Source organism: Anolis carolinensis, chromosome 5 (assembly GCF_035594765.1).
Source record: "Anolis carolinensis isolate JA03-04 chromosome 5, rAnoCar3.1.pri, whole genome shotgun sequence".
Lineage (NCBI taxonomy): Eukaryota > Metazoa > Chordata > Lepidosauria > Squamata > Dactyloidae > Anolis > Anolis carolinensis.
The window spans coordinates 63,864,256-63,876,851 of record NC_085845.1 but is presented as its reverse complement, the minus strand read 5'-3'; the positions used below and the strand labels follow the sequence as shown (position 1 = coordinate 63,876,851).

At 38.9% G+C, this 12,596-nt stretch overlaps 1 long non-coding RNA gene across 1 annotated transcript in view; it reads left to right on the top strand.

The window, feature by feature from the left end:
• Positions 1-12,596, top strand: part of LOC134299553 (uncharacterized) — a 58,672-nt gene that overhangs the window by 435 nt on the left and 45,641 nt on the right. The window lies entirely within an intron of this gene.

The following is a 12,596-nucleotide window of genomic DNA, read 5'->3' as shown; positions in this document are numbered from 1 at the left end:
TCCTGCCGCCGGTCTCTCTCCCGCTTCCCTCCCTCCGTCACCTTTCTCTCCCACCACGACGCCCTTTCGCCGCGGAGGAGTTTTAATGGCACGGGCTCTGGCTCTCCTTCTCTCCCTCCTTCCTTCCCACGCGCGCGCGTCCTCCCCTCCACCCGCCACTCACGTGCCTTAAAGGGGCCCCGCAGGTTGGGCTTGGCGCGCGCCAATGGGGCAAAAAAGAGAGAGAGAGAGAGAGATAGACAAACATACAAAGATAGCTACTAGAGGCAAAAGCACCTTCTGAGGAGAGAGAGCACGTGACGTGACCCCCCCCCCCCTTTGAGCGGGGCGTGAAGGAGGGCTGCCGGAATGGCAATGAGGAAGGAGGGGCGGGGGCGGCGGCGGAGGGGTTTTGAGGCGAATGCCAGCAGGTGTCAATGAAGTCAAGGGGAAAGGGAGAAAACTGTGCTCTGGAGAGAGGAGAATAAGGTCTAGGTACGTAGGTATATGTATGTACCTTTTATACATAGGCCTTTTCCACACAGCTGAATAAAATCCTTCATTTTCTGCTTTGAACTGGAATATATAGCAGTGTGAACTCAGATAACGCATTTCAAAGCAGATATTTTGGGATTTTCTGCCCTGATATTCTGGGTGATATGGCAGTGTGGAAGGGCCCATAGATAGACAATTAGAGATGTGTGTGTGTATGTCTGTATGCACACACATATACACATACATACATGCCCAGCCCATATATACACCTTGTTCACCAGGTGAGGTCTCCAGAACTGTTTGTCACAGCTCTTCTGCTATAAATATGGAATATATTGGTATGAAGGATATTGGTAGGAGCCGCTGATGGCGTAACGGGTTAAGGTCAGAGGTTTGAATCCAGGGAGTGGGGTGAGCTCCCACTGTTAGCCTCAGCTTTTGCCAACCTAGCAGTTCAAAAACATAATCTCTGTTCCTAACAGATCAGAGACAGATAAGTTATCAATCTAACAACTAACAAGCAAATTGCCTTGCATAGGTACATGTGGATATATACCACTGAAGAGAACAAGTTTTTTGGCTCTTCCCTGAAAGATCATACTTTTATAAAAGGTTATGATTTTCAAATGGATGTGAATGCCATTTCTGTCCAAAAGGTTATGAAGATTCTGGTTTTCCAAAAGGTTATGATCTCTAAAATATACTGGTATGAAACAAATAGGGTTGTTGGACTAAAGAAGGCTATGAGGGGACATGATAGCCACGTGTGAAGAGGACACAAGGATGCAAGGGGTTCAAATTAAGGGGGGGGGGGAGATTCCACCTACATGTTAGGAAGAACTTCATGGTGGTAAGAACCCTTCAGCCATAGAATATGCTGTCTTGGAGCACAGTGGAGTCTCCTTCACTGGAGATTTTTAAGCAGAAGCTGGATGGCCATCTGCCAGGGTGCCTTGATTGTGATTTTCCTGCATGACAAGGGATTGGAGTTGATGGACCTTCTATGATTCTTGGAGAGACAAATGTCAAGACTGAACCATATCTACTTGCTGAGTTCCGGAGAGCAGAAAGAGATGTAACCAACAATGGAAAGATCCTCATCTGAATGAACATAGGTATAACAAGGTCAAACCAGGTTAGATCCCTCCCCAAAACATCCCCAACCTCTTCCACACAACTGAAAAAATCCCACATTATCTGCTTTGAACCGGAATACCCAGTTCAAAGCAGATATTGTGGGATTTTCTGCCTTGATATTCAGGGTTATATGGCTGTGTGGAAGGGTTCCCCTTCACTTATTTTTAGGGGTATCTGTTAGGCTCTTTTTCCATGTTTAGAGTGTCATTGCATTGGTTTTATTTCACATACTGTCCTTTTCTTCCACATAATGGTGCAGAATGTGATTTAGCACTCAAGAGCAGAGGCAAAGTCCGTTTCTCCTCTTGTCATCATGATTTAGTTGAGTTTTAACATGCAAAGTTGGTTCTTTGCAATTTTTTTTTTCCTTTTTAAAATTCAGCTCTTTGCTTGCCTTCAACAGAAGCTGCTGAAAAGCCACAGCAGGACAAAGGGGGCATAGGGAGAAAATAATGTCACCTGTTGACAGTCAAAAGTAATGTTGGTGGCTATTTTGAAGCCCATCCCACACAGAGGTGTTCATTTTGCCTCAACAGTCATGTCATTGGACCCTAATATGATGACAGGTTCCGAAATTAACCTATCCATACCACTAGGTGTTACAATTAGCCCCTGGGTTCTGGTGGTGCCAGGAGTTTCAGCTTCATGAGGCACTTGCACTCTTTGGTAGAGAAAGCTAAAGATCTTAAAAAACCACAGCTCCTGTGATTCCATAGCATTGAGCCATGGTAATTCAATTGGTGTCAAACTACATTAATGTGGAGATGCCTGAGGACACTCCATGGATACTAAAAGCTCACGGTCAATTATATATATATATATATAGTAAAATGATGCCCCTTTCATAAAATGGCAAAATAAAGATTTGCCTTTTTGTTGCTGTTTTCTTCAATCCATGGATACAAAATCCATGGATATGGGTGCCCAATTAACTGATACAAAAAAAAACTATGGTAAAATATGACATTTATTATAAGAAAACTTCTGAGTAGATGAAGAAGTAGGTAAAAATAACAACCTTATCTCTTTCCCTGCCCTATGTTAAAGGCTGGGAAAGAGTAAGAAAGAATAACCTCCAAGGTAGAAAGAGCTTGAAATCTCCTCCATCTGCTAAATGGTCTTCAGTGAATGCTGCCCTATATAATTTGGAGAAGCATGCAAGAAATATAAGATGGTTAGCAGTTCTGTTTCTTTCTTTTTTTATTTCCTACCCTTGGACACTGAGGTCAAAATGGAATTGGGGCTATAGTAATATTGTATGGCATTGCACAAGCAGTTCCCTCTTTCTATTCATTTGTCTTGTCTCACTGAACAAATGCAACATGGAGAATTAGTCATTGAAAAAGGAACCCTCTATTTGCTCCTCATGTGTATACACTTGTTCTTTTTCAGCTTCTTCTGGAGAGAGGGAAGATGACTGTAAAAATTGTATAGTTAAGCTTTTAGTGTACTGACATAGCATGTATTTTAAAAGAATGGAAGAGGATGCAATCAGATGTCTGTTGTCTTCTCCTTTGGTTTTAAGATGACATGTGAAATACACAAAAGTAAGCCTAAAGAAGAGTAAACATAATAATAATGAAAAACATGGCAGTGGTTGGAAAGATTAATCAGATGATAACAAAAGGAAGTAAAAGGTAAATGTTTTCCCCTGATGTTAAGTCCAGTCATGTCTGACTCTGGGGGTTGGTGTTCATCTCCATTTCTAAGCCAAAGAGCCAGCGTTGTCCATAGACACCTCCAAGGTCATGTGGCTGGCATGACTACTATTTGCTGCCTAGAAAAGAAGGCCTTCACTAAGAAGGTTGTGGAAAAGGATGAGCAGACCTCAGAGTATATCCATTCCATGGAGCTGGGAAAGTGAAAAGCTCAGGACACTGAAGTATCAGTAAACTTAATCATGTCAGCCATGGGATCATTGAAAAATATGGAACAGAAGATGGAAAAGGATCCAAACCTCATAGAAGAGTCTCAGGAAGTCAACACCAAACAAAATCAGACTTTTTCACAGTCCTTACTGTCATATATCTAACTACTTTATCTCCTATTTTTATTATCTTTGTGCACATTCTCTTTCCCTTCTCCCCCCAAACCCTCTTTGTTCCCAGTCCCCACCCTCTACTCCCTTCTGCTCTCTTCGACTATTTATTTTTTTCTTTTCCAACTTTTCATGATTTTAAACTTACAAATTTTAGCTATTGTAATAAAACATTAATAAAGATTATATTTAAAAAAAAGAAAAATATGGAACCGAAAGGGACTACTATGAGGAGATTTGTTATCATGGCAACATGATGTATAAAGTTTTAAATGTACTACTATTAAGCAGTGGGATCCTTTACATAAGAGTAAATATGAAAATAAGTCAACATAATAGCATGGGAATTGTTCAATAAATATCACATATGAGACCTTGAACAAGAGAAAAATATCTGAGCTGTAATGCAGTCCCTACTGTTTATTTAGATGTAAGAAACTTCAAGGTGCTGGTGTAGAGTTGCCAGATGGGATAAAAGACAGGGTACTTGTTACATGAATAACACTGGCTGGAATTCCTATTTCATCTAGCATTCCTACCCTTTTTTAACTGCCTTGTCTTAATGTTATGGAATAATGGGATTTGTAGTCTGGTGAGGCACCAGCACTCTTTTGGCAGAGAAGGGTAAAGACCTTGTAAAACTGTAACTCCCATGATGCCATAGCATTGAGCCATTGCAGTTAAAATGGTGGCAAACTGCATTAATTCAATAATGTATTTGTCTCCTTAGTTATGAAGGCATTTGCTTCCTGGAAGCCAATTTTTTGCTCAGCCATCCAACTTAAAGAGCAATAATAAACCATAACTTTTCCAAAACCTCTGAACAACTAGAATTGTAAGACTTCTTAAAAGCTGTGATCCTGTTATCAGAAAATAATCCCGTTGAATTTTCGTCTGAGTAAACATACAAAGGATTGTACTATAAGACATGTATTGTGACACAAACTGTAAAGGAAATGAGCTTTTCATGAAGCGAAATCCTTACTGTGTAGGTGATAATTATACATTGAGATTTGGGTGGACGAGGGTTTTGAAATAGTGGAAAGCAATGGCCATACAACTGGAAAAGTTCAATTACATCTGTGATACTTCTTTGCTTATACAAATGGCATTTGTTGTTTTGTTCAGATTTCGGCTCTGCACAGTATTAAATCTGATGCCACTGCTTCTGTTTTTAATTTGTATATAGAGGGCAGAGTATGTATATTTGTCAGATAAAGCATAGCTTGATGTTGTGCATCATCTCAGAGTATCTGACTGTTCAATGTGTTGTCCAAGGCTTTCATGGCCGGGATCACAGTGTTGTTGTATGTTTTTCAGGCTGTTTGGCCATGTTCCAGAAGTATTCTCTCCTGACATTTCACCCACATCTATGGCAGGCATCCTGGGCGAAACGTCAGGAGAGAATACTTCTGGAAAAGCCCTAAAAACATACAACAACCCTATCTGACTGTTGTAATCTCACATTATTTAAATTAAGCACTGATGATATGAAACTGGTAATTTTCAATGTGCTCTAAAATGATGTACGTGTGGAGTCTTATTTCCCTTATTTTTTGTCTGGATTCTTCTTGGCAATTCTGACAGGGAGAGGAAAGCTCCAGCATTGCATAGATCTGTTTTACCTGCCAACAAGTAAGTGGGAAGAATATTACTACTTGCAGTGCTCCTATGAGTGGTAGCTGGCATAAGACATGAAAACAGAGCATTGTGGGGTTGGGAAGGCACACCAACAATTTCTACATTAGTAGGCATAACAAGACAGAGCTGGAGATCTACTGCCTCGTTCTTTCCAGCTTCCTTCCCCCACCTTTTTTTTTTTAGTAAAAAAACATGAGCATAAATTCAATAAAGGAATTATTTAATAGTAAATCTACTGGAGCCGGGTGTATACCCTAGTAATTAAAACATGATTATTATTTAGCTCCCCAAAATCTGTCTTGGTTATTTTAAAAAACATTCATTCTGGTATTGCAAAGATGGTATACAGGTAGTCCCCAAGTTATGAACAAGAGAGGTTTTGCAGGTTTGTTCTTAAGTTGAATTTCTTTGTAAGTCTGAACAGGTACATTTTTAAAGTGTGACTCCAGCTAAATATGTGTGTGCGTGTGTGCGTGCACAAGGCTGGAGCCAAAGGGGGGGGGGGTAGGGGTTCAACCCAAATCCCCATGAGTGTCCACTGAAGTTGATCTGTCTTGAGTGTCCACTAAAGTTTATCGATGGAGCCTGATTTCTAAATTATTTTGCGTTATGTAACTACTCATGATTCGCTAAAAAAAGTTTCAACTCCCCCCCGCCCTGAATTTTTTTTTTTGGGCAATGGTTGTGTATATGTGTGTGTGAAATCTTCTGAACAGGGGCACAGACAGCAAAACAAACCCACAAGGATGTTTACCCTGCTCTATGCTATCCAAAGCTGTATATATAGGCTTTGGATAGCATAGGGAAGGGTTAACCTCACTTTCTGTCCCTATGATAATTGGATTTTGAAAAAAAAAATGGCTTGTTGTGAAAAGGATTGGTGATAAAGCTTCAGTGGGTACACCTTTTCTCCATGATAACTCTTCCAGGAGTGAATTTTTCTTCTTAGGGGTAAATTTCTCTCACTTTCTGTTGTCTCACTCCCATTCTTAACTATGAGTCATTTGTAAGTTGAATGTTTTTCAATTCAGGGACTGTCTGTATTTAAAATAAACACCATCTACATAGCATGAATTTGAGCACAGTGTTTTTTGGAAGCAAACGCAATTCAGGAATCTGGAGTCTTCTATAATCTCGTGCCTATGTGTTTGATAGCCTTGACAGGAAAATATATTTGGCATTGGGTGCCATAAAAAATGCGATGTTTCATAAATTTATGCTTTCACCTCACTTCTCCAAGGAGAAAGATGAGTTTATCTTCCTAAGGTTTACTTTCAAGGGAGAAGGAAGGACCAAGCTTTATGTGAGTGTACCTTTTCAGAGATCTTGGTGAGCCAGGGGACATATATACAGTGAATAATACATTTTTGATAGTGATTTACATGACACTGCAGAAAGGTAACTTTCTACTCTTCAATATCATGTTTAAATAGATCCAAAATATGATTTTTACAGTGAGGTGCAAGTGTTAACCCATTTTTGCTACAGTTTTATTTCTAGCCTATTCTAGAAATTGACTTACTAGTAGACTATGGTCTGCTCAAGTAATAAGGTTTTTACAAAATATAAATAGAGAAAATTAGACAAACATTATAATGTAGCACTAGCAAAGCTGAATCACTTTTTCTAAGACTTGTCTTTTAAAATATTGGTTTACTTTAAAAAGTCAAGCTGTCACCAAAATGTTATAATACTCATGGAGTTATTATTGTTTCTTAAAAATAAATCCTTGTTTTAATGAACACAGTTGATATAACCAGACTGTACTACTGAGTTGTGATATACAGTCACATATGTTGTTTGTTTGCAAGTTGAATCAAAGAGGATCTCTACCAGTGAACAGTGTCTTTGGGTTCTAAATTTCCTACAGCTCATGTAAGCCTCATAGAAAACAGGTTTTATTTCACTTCTGATTTGCAAAATGGAGAAATGGGCAAGGGTTTTCCAGAGATGCTGAAGGCCAATGACAACAATGACTGGTAGTCTTGTCTAGTTATGTTTCAGTCCTACTATCTATCTTTATCATAAAAATGGGAGCTGAAGGGATTTTGTATTATTATCATCAGATAGGTGATAATTAACATAGAACAGATTATGTTAGCTGGAAAACTGGCTGTTGCCTTTCCTGCAGTGGCAAGTCGCACAGTTTGCAAGGGCATGTTTTCAAAGAAAAACAATTTCCCAATTGGGAGAACACAATGGCAAAGTTAGTACAGAGTATCTGTAGTCATTCTTATAGCACCTATTCTTCTAACCACAATTAATGCATAAACATTTTGTTTTGCTTTTCTCCCCCAGGCTGGATTTACAATTCAGATTATCAAACCAGATAATCCACATTGTCTGCTTTGAACTAGATTATATGAGTCCACACTGCCATATAATCCAGTTCAAAGCAGACAACCTGGATTTTATATGGCAGTGTAGAAGGAACCTCAGTCATTGTGAAGCGATCCATAGCTAAGCAGTTAATAAACATATCTGTGGAATAACTGTTGTTCTGTAACAACAAGTGGAGTACTATGCTAGGTGGGTCATCCAAATACGTTTTTCGCTTTTTACAAGTTAATGGTTATTTCTTCTTTTCTATGATGTACTCCCTGAGTGGAATACAAATGGCTATTTCAGAAACAACTTTGTAACTCTTCTGTAGCCAAGAAAAAAAACAAAAAGATATATTTTGTTTTCAGTGATAAAACATAATGTCAAATGAAAAAATGCCCAGAACAAACCCACACACTCTTTGCATTTAAAGCTGATTTGTTACTGACTTTTGTTTTGAAGCATTTTATTTTAAAAGGTGTTCAAGGGGAAAACTATTTGTAGTTTTAAGAAATGTTTAGAAATCACTTAACTGAAAGCCTGAAAGTTCACTAGGAGAACCCATGTGAGTTCAGTTTACCTTCTCCTCAGGGATGGAACAAAACAGTAGGCAAATGAATGAGTGGCATGTATGTTTTGCAAGCCCACCTTAAAGTGTTTTTCACTGGTTTCTTTAAATGGGAGATGCTATTAACATTGTTTAACTTTTATGTTATTCTTATATTAATATTCTAATTTTCAAGGACAGCCAAGGAAGAAAATAACAGCTTGCATACACGTAATCCTATTTCCTTGCTTGTCGTGGATAATTTTGAAATATACATTTGTCCATATGCTATATTCCTCTTGTAAATGATGTATTAATAACAATGCAGTTATTTTGTTTCTTATAACATATGGCCAATACAAGCATAGGTTTGGGAATATATGCCTTTCAGATAATGCTAAGATACTATGGGAGTTTTGGGTCCAACAGCATCCTAAAGGTAATATTCTTTGTCCTGGACTAAAGAATCAGTAACACAGGTCAGGATCTAGTGCTGGTCATTAGTTGATGCCACTGTAAAATCCAGGAGAAACAGCAAAAAATATTACTCCTTCTATGCAACCCAAAAACCAGTTCTGCAGGGCACAAAAACTCTCTGAAGCTGGTTTTCTGAGAACCTAAAAGGCTGAAGAAGTGAAGATGCATACAAGGAGATTCTTTTTATTGTTATTTTATTGTTTTATCTCACTCTCACCATCCCCTCCTTGTACATGCAATTTATACAGAAAGCTACAGAAGTTACATTTGAAATATCAATCTCAGTCTTAATTGTTCCACTCCACATCTTGGCACATTTTCTAAATAATTCCTAACTGGTTTCCACATCATCTTAATTGTTGTAACCTTTTCAATTTTGTCAATATTATTCCATTTCTAATTTATTTCCACACTTAACATATTAACTATATTCTTATACCAATTTGTCAGAGTCCATTTTGTTTTATCTTTCCAACCCTTCACTAAAACAATTTGTGTCAAGAGTCAGACGCCAGTTAACATACAAAACAGAGTTTATTCCGAAGATAAGCCAAAAAATAACATAAACACAGGAAATATCCTTGAAACACTTCACTTTTCAGTGTTTCGAGAGTAGATTGGACAATAATAACTCAAAAACGAGCCACGCTAATTTCCCATGCTGGCATTCAATAAAAAACTAAATAACGCTTCAATTCAGCTTTGGAAAACAAATAGAGTTAATTGCTGGAAAATAAACAAACTAGAAAAGCAGTAAAGCTGCTTCCACGGTGCAGATAAGCTGAGAGCCTCAAAGGGATGATGAATAGCCGTCGTCAGAAGAATCCAAGGTCAGGTCAGGAGGCAGCAGAAATTCCGAAAGACAAACCAATAGTCAGAAGCCGGGAGTAGCCGTCAGTCAGAGGGCGTAGACAGAAGCCAGGTCAAATTCAATCCAAAGTCCGAAGAGGGTGCAGTCATCCAAAACAGGTCCACGATAAGACACAGCGAGAGCCAAGCTAGATGATATCAGCAGATTCAAATCATAGTCCAAGTCCAGTCTTCATGGAAACACAGAGATCCCAATGGCGCCTCAGCAACACCTTGCCACACGCAAAGTGCAGTGGCCAAACATTCCCATTTTATTCCCCTTTCTCCTGGGTGACCAAACACTCACACCCAAACACCAGGTGTCCCAAATCTACTCAGAGTCTGAACTCCACACAGCTAGAGCTCGTGGATCTGGAGTACCTAGCAATTCGTCGGAGTCCCAATCATCCTGCCCACACTTAGCCCCATGAACACTTAAAGAACCATCCTCCCTTCTCCAAGCATCCCAATTGGGATCAGCTCCTGCAGAAACCCCAGGTTCAGAAGTATCCATAAGCCCCAAATCCCCAGACATCTCCGGTGGCTGTGCCCATTCAGTGCCCGCTTCCCCAGCCACCACCTGTTCCTCAGCATCCATCTCCCCATCTGAATCTTCCTCAGAAGATCCCCCATATAGCTCTCTAAGTCGCTTCCTGCGCAACTCCTCCAGTGAACCCTCATCACGATGGTTTTTTCTTCCTCTTCGAATTCCATCACCATCAACCATAATCCCCGAAGGCGCAGTCACAACAATTTGTGCACATGCTGTTAATTTGCCAACTAATTTTTCTTTTGTATATTCTCCACTCCTGTTATGCTTGCATGTAGTACATTTCTATTAACGATTACTATTTTTAGATTTAACATTCTATTGATTTCTCTTTCAATAATTCTCCAGTATTCTTGCACTCAATCGCATTCCCACATTATGTGATTAAACACCCCCTCTTTGTTCACAACCATGCAAACACCTGTCCTTTATCCCTGGTTAAAAAAAAAAACATGAACGTTGTGCAGAAGTTCTGTACCCTTTTTGTAGCATTTTCATTCTTGCTTCTCTTAATACATTGTACTTTTCTTTTGCTATATTACTTATTCTCCATATACTGTATACAAGTCATCTACTAACTTTTCCCCTCTGAATACAAGGAGATTTCATCTCACAGATTCTATAGAAATGCTATTACCATTTATTCGCAACTATCCTTAATAGGCTGTATAGAATCCCATGTCTTCTAAAAACTGCAATGACTCAACCTCATTGTAGTGAGGCAGTGAGACTTTTGGGTAAACATTTGAATGTTCCAGTAGACAGGCATTCATAAAAAATAACCAAGGTTTTTTGAAATGAAGATAATGATGGTAAACTACAATTATTGACTACAATGCAGGGGAATCTCTTGTGTGCTAATAATGAGATGTGGAGGAAGTCAATTTCAAGCTTAATGCTAAATCTGGAAAGACCAACATAAATCATTTCCCAGGTAGGTGGAGCAGGAATAGGGTGACCTCTTTGTTGATTAGCATTGTGAATTTACAGAAGTCACTGGTGTGTTATGTAACTGACAGGCAACCTGCTGCATCAATGCTAAACAAAAGCAAGTGAAAGCAAGAGGAGGCAATAACAAGATGCACTTCCAAGCTTTACATTGCAGTTTCTTTATAATGAAAATGTTTCTGCCAGACTGTAACAGGGAAGAAAAACCAGTATGAACGGACATTTGAAAAAATTCCAATCTCAATCAATTTAGTGGTTTAAAGTCAAATTTATATTTTCACTGAATTTTCACAGATCTATGGTACAAATCACCCTGTTGCCATCTTGTTTTTCTAATCATGACATTTGGGGGCTTATTTTCATTTTCCTACTTGTTTTGGTGCCTATAAGAAGAATTAGTGCCCTCTACACACTGTATTTTCCAGTGGTTCACATAGGTGAATATTTTGGCTCAATAACAAACTATGAACAAGACAGTGAATTATTACATAAATTTTAAATATGATCATTAAAAATATGGGTTTAAATATAATTTGCTTATGAAAAAAATAGTTCAGAAATAATGCTTCACATATGTTATGCTTGCATTAAAAAATCAGCATGGATCCCACCTCATTAGCTAAGTAAGAGAACTCAGCTGGAATTGATGTTGTACTTTGCCTTAAACCTGAGGTGGAAACTTGACTTGATTTTTGTTCAAAACAAGAAATGTCCTCCCCAGAAAGTACATCGAAAAGTGTATCTCTATTTTCTATTTCTTTTTCCAGAATTAGATCAAAATTGCAAGTTCAGTAGCCCCTTCTGAGAAAGGGATATTGCTAAATTTCTGTAGCCTTCAGCTAACTCATACTGCTTGCTTTCAATTGCCACCTCTTGAACTCTTTTATGTCTCTTGCTCTGCTGCTTCTTATACACTCATATATATTCACACTCTCAACTGACATTGATATTGTAATGAACAATTAAAATACCTGTTCTCTTGGAAGACTGGCTGTGTATTCTGTTGTATGATGGCCAACTACATCTCTTATTTGTACAATATGAAGGATCAGGCACACACAGTGTTAGGATGCCCACTCTATACCAATAGTGCCCCTCTAGATGACAGGATTAGAGAAGTCTCTCATTGGATCATCTTGCATCTTGGAGCCCCTGGTGGCACAGTGGATTAAACCCTTGTGCCAGCAGGACTGATGGCTTGAAGGTTGGGTTGCTGAACTGAAGGTTGCTAGTTTAAATCCAATCTGGGGAGAATGCAATCCGGAGAGTTCCAGCTCCATGCAGGGACATGAGAGAAGCCTCCCCAAGGATGGTGAAAACATCAAAACATCCAGGCATCCCCTGGGCAACATCATTGCAGACGGCCAATTCTCTCACACCAGAAATGACTGGCAGTTTCTCAAGTTGCTCCTGACATGAAAAAAGAAATCTTGCAGTAGTAGCAATTTCAGCTATGATACCTGCCTGATACCACTACCACATTACCACTATAGGATTCTTTCTGTAAAGGAACACCCTAATTGGAACACCCCCTTCTTTGTCTATATGCCTGGAATTGAGGGAGGTTAAGGATAAATGGGTCAAATAAAAGTTTAGCATTTCTTCAGAGGTTC